The sequence below is a fragment of the Hyla sarda genome, chromosome 5 (genome assembly GCF_029499605.1).
Source record: "Hyla sarda isolate aHylSar1 chromosome 5, aHylSar1.hap1, whole genome shotgun sequence".
Taxonomy (NCBI): domain Eukaryota; kingdom Metazoa; phylum Chordata; class Amphibia; order Anura; family Hylidae; genus Hyla; species Hyla sarda.
In genome coordinates, this window is record NC_079193.1 from 308,638,486 (window position 1) to 308,654,192 (window position 15,707).

A 15,707-nucleotide genomic window follows, 5' to 3' on the forward strand; every position below is an offset into this window, starting at 1 on the left:
TTGATTTATCAGTAAACGAAGCTCATCCATAAGGGACGGAGATTCCTGGAAAACTATTTTGCCAGTGCAGACTTTACAAAGGGGTTTATGAAGGGTATCCGGTAGTACAACTGAACAAATTCCAAATTTTTTGGACTTAGATTTAGATTCCTTAGAAGTTTCTTTAGAGGATTATCTTTCTTTGGATTTCTTCGGGGCCTCCCCGTCTCCCTTAAGTGGGAAAAGGTATACCCATAAGTATCAAAGCTATATGCTACTTCAGAGAGTAGACTATAGGAAAAAAGCAGCATAGTGCAAGCAATATGGTGCTAATCCCTAAGAAACCACTGATATACAAGACACCAAGTGATACATAAGCAGTATAAAAGTAAGTGAACCCCCCTGAGGGCCAGCTACTTACAGTTAATGCCGATGCCGAGCGCTCCAGATGAGCAGAACGGGGGGCAGCAGATGCATCCATGGTTCAGAGGGATGCATGATGTAACAGAGGAGCAATTTTGGAGGCTCACTGCACTCCGCTCAACTTTGGCCCCCCTCCACACTTCCCTGGCGTTCCGGTGGGTGCCGCCCTCTTGGGGGAGGGACTTACGGTCCCAGCCAATGCCAGAGCACGCTCGCGTCCATGCATGTGACAACGCGCCGCAACGTCAGACGCGCGCGCGCACCGGCACCATGGAGCCCGGAACAGCCAGGGAGATCCGAGACCAGCCTATACAATACTCCTGCCGCATAAACCCGGACAAGCAGCGGGGCAGGAGTGCCTATTAGAGCTACAGGGGACAATCTCATGGTTGTGCTGTCATGATGATGAAATTAAAATAAGAGTTATGGCTATTATAGGGCGGGGAGCAAAAAACTAACGTGCAAAAACTAAATAAACTAACAAAGACCTTATTTACATGCTATTTTGGTTACAATTATTTTGTGTACCAGGACAAGTGGATTATCATAAGGGACAAGTCGATTGTGCTCAGTTTTAGTCCCTTGAACAAGTTATTTATTTATTTTTTATTTATTATTTTTTTTAATTTCCACACTCCTGGGGTTGCATTAACCTCAGAAGCAAGATATGTGATACTCCTTTTCAGTTTATGTTAAAGAAGCGCCCCAGGTAAAGTTGTTTTTTACCATATCACGCACATTTACCATCACTAGTGCGACAGTTTCAAACAATTTCCAACTAGGCAGCTAAGGTTGCTGGAATCTAGGTGATGAGAACACCAGGTACACTTATTAGGGAACTGCAGTGATTAGATTCCACCCCCTCTCAATGCAAAGCCAGAGGATCTATGGGAAGTGTAGGCAGCATTAGATAATGATTTTTGTACAGAAACATAAATCAATGCATCTCAAAAGCCATGCCTGCCTAGAGATGGCAAGGCAAGCAAAAAAATAATTTAAAATTAATTCAAATCAGGTTGTTTTTCACAGAAAATATTTTTTTTTAAATATGTTCATGACATTGTATTCAAACTAGGTAACATTTAGACCACAGGGATGTGGAATTCCTATCGTCCGACGCCCGGGACTAGCAGTTTTGGGCGCCAGGCAGGTGAATTTGTCTGGCCCTTACCCCGGCTTCGGGCAAGCAGGGCCGGACCTGACAAGTGCGGCGTCGATCTGCAGTCTGTATGGAGCGGGCTCCCGACTCCTGCCCGCTCCATACTCTGCAGCCTGTGTCCTCCGAAGCAGAGCAGGGGAGATGAGAAGCTGTGTATGTCTTCTCTCCCCTGCTCTGCAGACGTGCGGGGGGAGATGAGGGGGCGTGGCTTATTTCTCCCCGTGCAGACCTGCGTCCTCTACCTTCACTCCCCCAGCTGTAGCTTCGGAGAGCTGAGGGGAGGAGGCGCGTCTGCACGGGGAGATGCTTGCGGCGCTCACAGGGGAGTATGGAGCGGGCTCCGGACTCCTGCCCGCTCCATACTCTGCAGCCCCTGGCTGTTCTCAGTAGCCGGGGGCCGCCGCTAATAGCCAGCATGTGGTGATCGCCGCGGCTGGCTATTAACCCTTTAGATCGCCGCTGTCAAAGCTGACAGCGGTGTCTAAAGGGACATGTGAATGCTCCCTGGTGGGCTAGATCGCCCCCCCCGCAGCGCGATCGCAGGGGGGGGGGGGGGGGGGGGGGGGGGGGCGATCCACTATGGAGGTAGCCGGAGGGCTTACCTCTGTTCCCTGCTGTCCCGCTCTGACATTGATAGATCCTGGCTGGACCAGGCTCTATCAATGGATCACAGAGCACACAGATTAATTGAGTTCAATAGAATATATTCATCTGTCTGAGGAATCGAATGATTCCTCCTATAAGTGTAAACAAAATAAAATAAAAAAGTTTTAATAAAAGTTTGAAAGACACACATTAACCCAGTGGTCTTCAAACTGTGGCCCTCCAGATGTTACAAAACTACAATTCCCAGCATGCCAGGACAGCCGTTGGCTGTCCGGGCATGCTGGGAGTTGTAGTTTTGCAACATCTGGAGGGCCACAGTTTGAAGACCACTGCATTAACCCCTTCCATGTTAAAAGTTCAAATCACCCCCTTTTCCTATATAAAAACATGCAAACATAATAAAAATAAACATATTTGGTATCGCTTCGTGCGTAATTGTACAACCTATCAAAATATAACATTATGTATCCCGTACGGTAAATGTAAAAAAAAAATACCAAACCACAGATTTGCAATTTTTATAATATCCCAGAAAAAAAAGTTAAAATGCGAGTAAAAAGTCAGATCAATACCAAAATGGTACCGATACAAAAAAACAGGTTTTTTGGCGCAAAAAATGAGCCCTCATACATCCTGGTATGCGGAAAGAAAATAAAGCTAGAGGGGTTAAAAAATGGCAATTAAAAAAATTTGAAAAAGTTCAGAATTAGTAAAACATGACGTAAATGATACAAATCTGGTATCGCTGTAATCAGGTGCCTAAAGTATAAAATTAACATGTTACCTCAACCACAAGGTAAATGGCGTAGAAAAGAAAATCATCAAATCTGCAAAATTCTCTTTTACTATTTCAATTTCTTTTCCCTTAATATATATATTATTTATTTATTTATTTATTTTTTGGTACAGAGAATATGTTATTGAAAAATTAAAAGGTATCCTTATAGTAGGTAGTTTTGGCTATTATTGGGCGAGGAGGAAAAATTAGAGCGTAAAAGCGAAAATTGGCCCGGACAAGTGGATCGTCATGAGGGACAAGTAGATTTTGCTCCATTTTAGTCCAGTGTACAAATAGTTTTTTATAAAATTTCCACACCCCTGGACCATAATGAAAGACATTGAGAATCTTTGTAAGTTTTCCAGTCTTATCTGAAGATCAGCAAATCCTGGAATACAACTCAAATACTGAGTAGGTTATTTTGAAAGAAGAGCAATACACATGTTTTGTCTCTAGGGGCGCTACAGAGAAAAAGGTTTCAGTTTAGTTTGTCTGGGCTTCATCTTGTTGGTATTACAGTAGCTGACGTTCCTGTCCTCTCAGATCGTCCTTAATTAACATTTAACTAACTGATCTCTATTAATGTTCTCCAACGTGTTTGCCTATGAGTCTGGCTGACTAATACATTTCTCTTTTGCTTTTTTTCAGTGAAATGGTGAGACTAACATCCAGCAGTGGAACGTCTTAAAATTGGTAAAAACTACTTTACTTAAAGGGGTACTCTGGTGGAAAACTTTTTAATACACTGGTGCCAGAAAGTTAAACAGATTTGTAAATTACTTCTATTAAAAAATCTTAATCCTTCCAGTACGTATTAGCTGCTAAATGCTACAGAGGAAATTTTCTTCTTTTTGGAACACAGTGCTCTCTGCTGACATCTTTGTTCATTTTAAGAACAGTCTAGAGAAGAAAATCCCCATAAAAAATATATGCTGCTCTCAGTTCCTAAAATGGACAGAGATGTCAGCAGAGAGCACTGTGTTCCAAAAAGAAAATAATTTCCTATGTAGTATTCAGCAGCTCAAAAGTACTGGAAGGATTAATATTTTTTAATAGAAGTAATTTACAAATCTATTTAACTTTCTGGCAACAGTAGATTAAGAAAAAAAAAAAGTTTTCCAACGGAGTACCCCTTTAACCCCTTCATGACCCAGCCCATTTTCACCTTCAGGACCTGGGCATTTTTTGAAAATCTGACCACTGTCACTTTAAACATTAATAACTCTGGAATGCTTTTACTTATCATTCTGATTCTGAGATTGTTTTTTCGTGACATATTCTACTTTATGTTATTGGTAAAATTTCACTGATATTTGTATCCTTTCTTGGTAAAAAATCTAAAAATTTCATGAAAATTTTGAAAATTTTGCATTTTTCTAACTTTGAAAGTCTCTGCTTGAAAGGAAAATGGATATTCCAAATAAATTACATATTGATTCACATATACAATATGTCTACTTTGTGTTTGCAAAAAAAAATTGACAAGTTTTTACTTTTGGAAGACATCAGAGGGCTTCAAAGTTCCGCAGCAATTTTCCAATTTTTCTCAAGATTTTCAAAATCCAAATTTTTCAGGGCCCAGTTCAGGTTGGAAGTGGATTTTAAAGGGTCTTCATATTAGAAATACCCCATAAATGACCCCATTATAAAAACTGCACCCCCCAAAGTATTCAAAATGACATTCAGTAAGTGTTTTAACCCTTTAGGTGTTTCACAGGAATAGCAGCAAAGTGAAGGAGAAAATTCTAAATCTTCATTTTTTACACTCGCATTTTCTTGTAGACCCAAGTTTTGAATTTTTACAAGGGGTAAAAGGAGAGAAATCACCCTAAAATTTGTAACCCAATTTCTCTCGAGTAAGGAAATACCTCATATGCGTATGTAAAGTGTTCGGCGGGCGCAGTAGAGGGCTCAGAATGGAAGGAGCGACAATGGGATTTTGGAGAGTGAGTTTTTCTGAAAGGGTTTTTGGGGGGCATGTCCCATTTAGGAAGCCCCTATGGTGCCAGAACAGTGGACCGCCCCCCACATGTGACCCCATTTTGGAAACTATACCTCTCATGGAATTTAATAAGGGGTGCAGTGAGCATTTACACCCCACTGGCGTTTGACAGATATTTGAAACAGTGGACTGTGAAAATGAAAAATTTTATTTTTCATTTTCACAGACCACTGTTCCAAAAATCTGTCATACACCAGTGGGGTGTAAATTCTCACTGCACCCCTTATTACAGTCCGTGAGGGGTGTAGTTTCCAAAATGGGGTCACATATGGAGATTTATTGTTTTGCGTTTGTCAGAACTGCTGTAACAATCAGCCACCCCTGTGCAAATCGCCTCAAATGTACATGGTGCACTCTCCCTTCTGGGCCTTGTTGTGCGCCCCCAGAGCACTTTGTGCCCACATATGGGGTATCTCCGTAGTCGGGAGAAATTGCATTACAAATTTAGAGGGTCTTTTTTTTCCTTTTACCTCTTGTGAAAATGAAAAGTATAGGGCAACACCAGCATGTCAGTGTAAAAAATTTATTTTTTTACACTAACATGCTGGTGTAGACCCCAACTTCACCTTTTCATAAGGGGTTAAAGAATTTAAAAAAAACAAAATTTGTAAGGCAATTTCTCCCGAGTACGGCGATACCCCATGTGTGTCCCAAAACTGTTGCCCTGAAATACGACAGGGCTCCAAAGTGAGAGAGCGCCATGCGCATTTGAGGCCTGAATTAGGGATTTGCATAGGGGTGGACATAGGGGTATTCTATGCCAATGATTGCCAAACAGGGTGCCTCCAGCTGTTGCAAAACTCCCAGCATGCCTGGACAGTCAATGGCTGTCCGACAATACTCGGAGTTATTATTTTGCAACAGCTGGAGGCTCTGTTTTGGAAACAGTAGCGTACCAGACGTTTTTCATTTTTTTTGGGGAGGGGGGCTGTGTAGGGGTATGTGTATATGTAGTGTTTTTTACTTTTTATTTTAGGTTAGTGTTAGTGTAGTGTAGTGTTTTTAGGGTACAGTCACATGGGCCGAGGTTCACAGCAAGTTTGCCGCTGGAAGTTTGAGCTGCAGCGCAAAATTTGCTCCATCTCAAACTTGCAGCACTCACTGTAAACCTCCGCCCATGTGAGTGTACCCTGTACATTCACATTGGGGGGAGGGGGCAAACATCCAGCTGTTGGCAAACTCCGAGCATGCCCTTTGGCTGTCCGTGCATGCTGGGAGTTGTAGTTTTGCAACAGCTGGAGCACACTGGTTTGGAAACACTAAGTTAAGTAATACACTTTCAAGTGTTTTGCAACCAAACTTAGTGTTACCAAACCAGTGTGCCTCCAGCTGTTGCAAAACTACAACTCCCAGCATGCATGGTCTGTCAGTGCATGCTGGGAGTTATAGTTTTGCAACAATTGCAACAGCTGGAGGCACTGAGGTAGGAAACTGACAATGTTTCCCAACTAGTGTGCCTCCAGTTGTTGCAAAACTACAACTCCCAGCATGCCCAGGCATGCTGGAAGTTGTAGTTCGGCAATATCTGAAGGATCAGATGTTGCCAAACTACAACTTCCAGCATGCTTGGGCAGTCTGGGCATGCTGGGAGTTGTTTTGCAACATCTGGAGGTCCACAGTTTGGAGACCACTGTATAATGGTCTCCAATCTGTGCTCTTCCAGATGTTAGAGAACTACAACTCCCAGCATGCCTGGACAGACTGAGCATGCTGGGAGTTGTAGTTTAGCAACATCTGGAAGAGCACAGATTGGAGACCATTATACAGTGGTCTCCAAACTGTGGACCTCCAGATGTTGCAAAACTACAACTCCCAGTATGCCCAGAAAGCCAAAGGCTGTCTGGGCATGCTGGGAGTTGCAGTTTTGAAACTCCCAGAGGCAGCAGTGAGATCACTTTACGGAGATCTCACTGCTGCCAATGAAGATGCCGCACTGCTGCCGGAAACTCACCGCCGGGACTGCCTGGAGGACGTCGCTCGCTCGGGACGCCGCATGGACGGGTAAGTGACACCGGGGGACGGGTCAGGGACACTTAGAGCGGTGTGTGTCCCGATCCCCGTGATCGGGACTCACACACCGCGCTGCTAAGTATTCTGATAGCGAAACGCTGCTATCAGCTAGTGAGATTTGACCAGCTGATAGCAGCGATCGCTTTGGGGGGGGGATGAAACCCCACGTAAGATGGCTGGCTATCAGTGATCATCTTACCACCATCTTACCGGGCGCTGCGGGATGCCGCGAGTAGCGGCAAAAATGTTCATGACGTACCTATATGTCATGGGTCGGGAACACCTTGCCACCCATGACGTACAGGTATGTCATAGGTCGGGAAGGGGTTAACTTACTAATTTATGTTATCACTAATTGTAATGTCTTTGGCATGAAATACCCAAGGTAGAAGGTTGTGTAGTCCCATCATTCTTAGTGTGTGTTGTCTCCAGCTCCTCCCTCTCTCCCAGGAAGAGGCAACATCCTCTACTGTTACATATGTAACATGCTTCTAAGGTTGGGGGGGGGGGGGGGGGGGAAGTCCATCAAGTTCAACCAAAAATCCTTCTGTGTTGATCCAGAGGAAGGCAAACCCTGCCCCCATGGGGCTGATGCCAATTGCCCCACAGGCAATCAGAACAAGTCCCTGAATCAACGTTCTACCCCTATAAATCCATGACTTGGAATATTATATTTTTCCAGAAAAACATGAAATTGTTTATTAAGTCAGACATCACAACCTTATGTGGCAGAGTTCCATAGTCTCACTGCACTTACAGTAAAGAATCCTCTAGACGTAGAGGATGCCCTCTTGTCATGGTTACCAGCCTATGTATGAAAAGATCACTAGAAAGATCTCTGTACTGTACCTATTAGTACATTGTAATCAAATCGACTCTAGTTTTCTCCAAACTAAATAACCCTACCCTACTGTCCCCCAACCAGAGTAAGTTCCATTAAAACCCACCCTCTGCTTCCTGTCACAGACGGTTACTAACCCAATTACATATAACCTCCCCTAGCCCCAGCATCCTAATGTTGTGTGTGGCACGGTATCAAATGCCTTAGAAGTCCAGATATACATCAGTAGGTGTGGCTGGATCTTGTCTCTGAGCTCTAGCGCCGACCCCTGAATGATGTCATCACCTCTGACCAGCCCCTACAGCCTAAATCACCTTCTCCCTGTCATACAACAATAGAAACAATATATACAAATATATCTTTCTTGGAACATTTATGGAGAATGAGGCGTGTTTACAGCTGCTGCCTTGTGCTAAACAATGCCACAATCACCCGTGATTGCATATGTTGGTATTCTAGCGTCTCTATGGCCCCTGCGTGGGCACCTACGCTACTGTTTATTGGATATTGTGTCCTATTGGCAGGACCTATGTCTTATTTGTTTGTTTCCGAAAAATGAATATGTTTAAAAAAAAAAAAAAAAAAAAAAAAAAAAAAAAAACAATGCCACAAGCAGAGGAGCAGACAGGGCATGAACACAGCAGCTTTGGCAGATTTTCTTTGTGGTAGTCTGCTGCATAGAGAACTGTTTTGCAGCAGGTTTGGGACAGAAACTGGCAGGAGTGCTATAGGAGGGGAGTAGACAGGGAATTGTGATACTGAGCAACTGCTCAACCAGGAAGTACAAGACTTAGGCTACATTCACGCTACCATTGCGCTCCGTCAAGAACGGCCCTCAAACTTTTTCTTTTTCCCGGCATTACAGTCAATGGGTTCCGTTGGGCGCCACTATTTTTCAGTGGGGATAGCAGGAGAAAAAGACTGTGTAAGCTGTATTTTTTCTCCCGCTATTGTCCTCAGCGGCCGTCACACTACATTATATTTTTTTTAGAACTGGGTCAGACAGGTAAGCAATGCTTGCTTCTGCAGCATTTTTATTTTATATATATTTTTTGTTTTTTTAATTGGCGTCAGAATACACCTTTAAAAGAGGTACTCAACTGGAAAACATTTTATTTGAAATCAACTGGTGCCAGAAAGTTAAACAGATTTGTAAATTACCTTTATTAAAAATCCCAATCCTTTCCAGTACCTATCAGCTGCTGCAATATACTACAGAGGAAGTTCTTTTCTTTTTGCATTTCCTTTCTGTCTGACCACAGTGCTCTCTGCTTACACCTCTGTCCATGTCAGGAACTGTCCAGAGCAGGAGAGTTTTTCTATGGGTCCTCTGGACAATTCCTAAAATGGAAAGAGGTGTCAGCAGAGAGCATGTTGTCATACAGAAAGGAAATTCAAAAAGAAAATAACTTCCTCTGTAGTATACAGCAGCTGATAAGTACTGAAAGGATTTGGATTTACAAATCTGTTTAACTGGCATCAGTTGATTTAAAAGAAAATGTTTTCCAGTGGAGTACCCGTTTAAGGGTACGTTTACACATACAGGATCTGCTGCATATTTTTGCTGCCTATTTTATGCATCTGATTTTGCTACCCATAGTTAACGGATAGCAAGATCAGCTGCAGAAAATATGCAGCAGATACAGTATGTGGGAATGTACCCCAAATCTGAAAAAAAAATATATATTCTACAAGTAGCAAGAAACTGCAAATGCTGGGCAACTTCTCATCCAAGATGGGGTATGTACAGAATTTAGATTTGCTATATTAAAGGGAATCTGTCAGATCATTTTTGACCAAATGAGCAGCAGATACCTTTACATATACAATGCATAAAATAAGTCTTTATTCACATTTTGCTATGTTGAAGCCTTGTAATAAATAATAAAAAGATTACAATATCCCCCATTAATCTGCACTCAATACCCATAATGAGGATGTAAAAACTGAATTTTAAAGGGGTATTCCAGGCAAAACCTTTTTTATATATATATATATATATATATATATATATATATATATATATATATATATATCTCAACTGGCTCCGGAAAGTTAAAGGGGTACTCCGGTGAAAACATTTTTTCTTTTAAATCAACTGGTGGCAGAAAGTTAAACATATTTGTAAATTACTTCTATTAAAAAATCTTAATCCTTCCAGTACTTATTAGCTGTTGAATGCTACAGAGGAAATTCCTTTTTTGGAACACTGATGACATCACGAGCACAGTGCTCTCTGCTGACATCTGTCCATTTTAGCAACCATGCATAGGAGATGCATAGGAGATGTATGCTAAGTGGTTAGCACTGCTGCCTTGCAGTGCTGGGGGCTTGGGTTCAAATCCCACTAAGGACAACAATAAATAAAGCGTTATTATACTAATGTTAGCAGAGAGAACTGTGCTTGTGATGTCATCAGAGAGCATTCCAAAAAGAAAAGAATTTCCTCTGTAGTATTCAGCAGCTAATAAGTACAGGAAGGATTAAGATTTTTTAATAGAAGTAATTTACAAATATGTTTAACTTTCTGCCACCAGTTGATTTAAAAGAAAAAAGGTTTTCACCGAAGTACCCCTTTAAACAGCTTTGTAACTTACTTCTATTAAAAAAATCTTAATCCTTCCAATAGTTATTAGCTTCTGAAGTTTTCTGTCTAACTGCTCAATGATGATGTCACGTCCCGGGAGCTGTGCATGATGGGAGAATATCCCCATAGGAACTGCACAGCTCCCGGGACGCGAGTCATCAGAGAGCAGTTAGACAGAAAACAGCAACTCAACTTCAGAAGCTAATAACTATTGGAAGGATTAAGATTTTTTAATAGAAGTAATTTACAAATCTGTTTAACTTTCCGGAGCCAGTTGATATATAAAATATATAATATATTCAAGTATTTTTGCTAATTTAGAAGGAAAAAAAACTTGGCAAGGACATAAGTATTCTTTTCCACAACACTTGAAATTTTGCTCTGGGCCTCCCATTTTCCTAGGGCATCTTTAAAAGGGGTGCTCCGGTGGAAAACAAATTTTTACTTTATATTTTTTAATCAACTGGTGTCAGAAAGATAAAACAGATTTGTAAATTACTTTTATTTAAAAATCTTAATCCTTCCAGTACTTATCAGGTGCTGTATGATCCACAGGAAGTTCTTTTCTTTTTGAATTTCTTTTCTGTCTGACCACAGTGCTCTCTGCTGACACATCTGTCCATGTCAGGAACTGTCCAGAGCAGGAGAGGTTTGCTATGGGGATTTTCTCCTGCTCTGGACAGTGCCTGACATTGACAGAGGTGTCAGCTGAGAGCACTGTGGTCAGACAGAAAAGAAATTAAAAAAGAAAAGTACTTCCTCTGTAGTATACAGCAGCTGATAAGTACTGGAAAGATTAATATTTTTTAATAGAAGTAAAATATGTTTAGCTTTCTGACACCAGTCGATTTTAAAAAGAAAAAAATCTGGAGTTTCCCTTTAAGATGTTCACAGTCAATTACATACTAGTGCTACAGTATCAGTTGAAAAGAAGACTTCGAAAAAAAATAAAAATAAAATTCTAAACAGTGGAAATGTTCAAGGAGGTGGGACCGAGTTGCCTAAATGGACACTGTCAGATTTTTATATGTTGTACATTTCAGCAAAACATTAAAGATGATGTCCAGTGGCAAGTGTCTGATTGGGGGGCCCCAACTGCTGGGAACCCCCTCTTGTATGAGGCCGCTCCTGTGTGTGATGTTTCAGACACAGCACGTCAGTGGGTCCAAAACACACCCCCTCCATTCATCTCCAATAGATATGAACGGAGGGGGTGTTCTTCAACCAAGTGATGTGCTGGGTATGAAATGCGCTGTAACAGAGCAGAGGCCAAGGTGGGGCTTGCCGTTGGGTGGGGGGAGTAGTGTTCCAGCAATCGGACCCAGTGATAAGACACTAGGATGTTTCTTACCACTGGACATCTTCTTTAACCTTTCTAGTATACTTAAGAAAATTCTCTTTTCTTTTTATAGAAATTTTGACTTTTAAAACGAACACCACATACCATCCAGAATATTATCCTTTTCACCTGCAGCATCATCTTTGTCCAAGCTAAAGCACGGACATGGACAACTTGCTGCGTTCCCCTATCTGGCAAAGAATAGGGGATAAGGATCTAATCGCAGAGGGGGGGGGGTCCGACTGCTGGGACTTCGCCTCTACCACAAAGTGGTAGCTGACATGCCTCCCTCCATGTAGCTCTGGCTCCCCAAAAAGATACATAAAGGGGGGGGGGACGTGTCGGCCACCACTTCTTGCGGGGGTCGAAACACTCCGTTCCCAGGGAGTCCTGTGCAACAAATCGTAGGAGGTCCCAGCAGTCGGACTCCTGCAGTCAGACACTTATCCTTTGGATAGGAGATACTCTTTAATGCCGGATCCTAAACAACTGATACCCTTCTGTCATTAGTTGTGGCCAGTTTCGCCTGAACCAGACGCCAGACATAAGTCTAGCCTTGTGTGTCCAACAGAAACTGCAAAGGCTGCCCTTATAGCAGTGATCTTTAAAGGGGCTCTCCGAAGGCTGATCACAACCAGTCCTCCCTCCTTGGACTCTGCTGGTTGTAACTTGCGCAATAAGTGTTCAATTTGCCTGCTACTGTGTCCATTTCAGAACATCGTCAGCCGTAACTCCGTCCGGTGAAACGGCGTCCTGCCTCCTCCCTCGGTCCAATCTCCGTCAAGCGTCAGCTGCAACTCCCTCCTTTGTCATCCTAAAGTCTCTCATCCGAAACTCAGTAATCCTTCAGACGAAAAACTTTCTTGCCGTGTAGCAGAGCAGAGTCAGTGTTGGCTCTCTGCTATACGGTTCTGCTGTACACGCTATTCAGTGTCGGCTCTGCTATATAGAACATGTAGCACACGTGCAAGTTTCACAGTTCCCTAACAACAAATTAACCCATAGGGGTTAAAAAATCCTCTTGAATATGTGTTGATAAATAATACTTAGCTTTTAATGTATATAAATAAAATGTGAGAACAAACATTTAAAACCACACCTCATATAGTGTCACTATTTGGCTATTGGTCCCTACTGTACACTAATCAGTCTAAGCGCTACTGCTGATCCCAATTAGGGGTATATGTACCACTGTATCAGTCCACTATGAGAACATCACTGCAATAGACTCCAAATTGGAATTTTAAGTGGACGTATAGTGGTAATAGCTTGCAGGCCAGACCAGGGTATACATTTAATTTGGTGACCAGCCAACCATTGAAGCCTGTGGTGGTTGGGAACATCTATCACTGTTCAATGTTGAGGTAACCAACCCCCCACCGCGCTGTGCACCGCGGGTGTGGGTTGGACAGTGGTGCTTAGGTATGGAATTAGTTATTTGGGTTCATTCACTCTTTAGGACACAATGAGGTGCAAATTTAAAACAAAATGCTGTCACCTCGACATGTTTCACCCTTCACAGGGCTTAATCAAGGAGAAAACTGACAGCAAATTTTCTGTCAGTTGTCTCCTTGATTAAGCCCTGTGAGGGGCGAAACATGTCGAGGTGACAGCATTTTGTTTTAAATTTGCACCTCATTGTGTCCTAAAGAGTGAATGAACCCAAATAACTAATTCCATACCTAAGCACCACTGTCCAACCCACACCCGCGGTGCACAGCGCGGTGGGGGGTTGGTTACCTCAACATTGAACAGTGATAGATGTTCCCAACCACCACAGGCTTCAATGGTTGGCTGGTCACCAAATTAAATGTATACCCTGGTCTGGCCTGCAAGCTATTACCACTATACGTCCACTTAAAATTCCAATTTGGAGTCTATTGCAGTGATGTTCTCATAGTGGACTGATACAGTGGTACATATACCCCTAATTGGGATCAGCAGTAGCGCTTAGACTGATTAGTGTACAGTAGGGACCAATAGCCAAATAGTGACACTATATGAGGTGTGGTTTTAAATGTTTGTTCTCACATTTTATTTATATACATTAAAAGCTAAGTATTATTTATCAACACATATTCAAGAGGATTTTTTAACCCCTATGGGTTAATTTGTTGTTAGGTGTCGATACCTCTTTATGTTGTTTGGCCACAAAATAGTAAAGAAGTTTCACAGTTTCGACTCTGCTTTACATGCTGTGCAGCGTCAGCTCTGCTATGCGGCAGGAAGTTGTGTCTGAGGGAGAATCTTCTGAGGCACGACAGCGTTTCGGACGACGGAGTTTCGGATGAGGGAGGAGATAGTTGTGGCTGAAGGAGGACGGCGATTGGTGTGAGGGAGGAGGCGGGGCGTCGTTTCACCTGAGGGAGGACAGAGTTGCGGCTGAAAACTGACTGTGATTGGTCCGAGGGAGGAGGCGGGATGCCGTTTCACCTAAGGGAGGACGGTGTTGCGACTGACAGCGATTGGTCCGAGGGAGGAGGCGGGATGCCGTTTCACCTAAGGGAGGACGGTGTTGCGACTGACAGCGATTGGTCCGAGGGAGGAGGCGGGATGCCGTTTCACCTAAGGGAGGACTGTGTTGCGACTGACAGCGATTGGTCCGAGGGAGGAGGCGGGATGCCGTTTCACCTAAGGGAGGACGGTGTTGCGACTGACAGCGATTGGTCCGAGGGAGGAGGCGGGATGCCGTTTCACCTAAGGGAGGACGGTGTTGCGACTGACAGCGATTGGTCCGAGGGAGGAGGCGGGATGCTGTTTGACCTGAGGGAGGACAATGTTGCGACTGACAGCGATTGGTCCAAGGGAGGAGACAGGACGCCATTTCACCTGACAGAGAACGGAGTTACGTCTGAGGACTGACAATGTCCTAAAATGGACACCGTAGCCTGCAGCGCCACCAGGAGGTGAATTTAAGCATTACATATTGCCCATTAAAATCAATGGGCTGTGGACAGGTCAGGTACTCCAGAGCAGAAGACGGCTGTTGCACAACTACAACTCCCAGCATGCCAGGATAGCCAACGGTTGTCCGGGCATGCTGGGAGTTGTCATTTTGCACCAGCTGGAGAGAATGACTCCATAGTATAGCATAGGTTCACATTAAAACACATTGTAGCATATGTATAGTGTATGTATATATAGTCCTACATATACAGGATGAATGATTATGATGATCTAGAACACCTTATCGATTATATACATTACATGACATGATCCAGCACTGTGCTGCTACAGAATGTCACATGCAGATACTATATACATATATGTAGACCAGTGCACATGGCATGACAGTATATACCATACCCTGCCTTCTGCATGTTCCCTAGGATGCACTGGGTACCTAAGCCCTGTGATGATGCATTCACCAGCCTGCTAAGTGCACTGCTACCAGAGGATAACCTGCTATCCGCGGTGCTGCACAAACCGCTATGTCACGACTATCGCCAGCCCTTATATCGTGCTGCACAGTTACCTGGCTGTCCCGGGCCGGGCTGCTCACACCTCCAACATTGACAAACACTAAAGAGAATGAGCGTCCACGCACCGCCCCCTCCCCTGACAGCGGCTGCACATACCAAGCCGAAAACAAGGGGAGACCGCATCACATCTGTATCGTGCACTTAGACACAATTGGGCTTACTAAACAGTAAACAGTACAGACTATATCAGAATTATATACCATAGCGAATGTTTTTTTGTACTTTCTGACGTTAGTGTGCTGTACAGGTATATTATCTAAAATAACGGAAAACGTCTCCCCCTGTCTGTGCGTTGGTATCGTCCACCGCCCTCACGCTCGTCGGCACTGAAAAGCAGCCATTATTCACATCGCTAGCGACACCAAACGGTCAGGCCCGGTAGTGCGGTGGAATAATTGCTTACTAGAGAGCTAGGCAGGAGGGGGGGAAAAAAAAAAAAGCACAGAAGCAGTGGGATAAAGGAAAGAGGAGGAGGAGGGGAAGAAGTTGCTGGAAGCACAG

General features: G+C 43.4%; 1 protein-coding gene across 1 annotated transcript in view; it reads right to left on the bottom strand.

The window, feature by feature from the left end:
- The window catches only part of STAU2 (staufen double-stranded RNA binding protein 2), a 410,885-nt gene extending 395,577 nt beyond the window's left edge, over window positions 1-15,308 (bottom strand). The window contains exon 1 of the mRNA XM_056522155.1: window positions 15,200-15,308. The gene's annotated coding sequence lies outside the window, so the exon portion shown is untranslated. The remainder of the gene's footprint in view (window positions 1-15,199) is intronic.
- Between the last annotated feature and the right edge of the window lie 399 nt (window positions 15,309-15,707).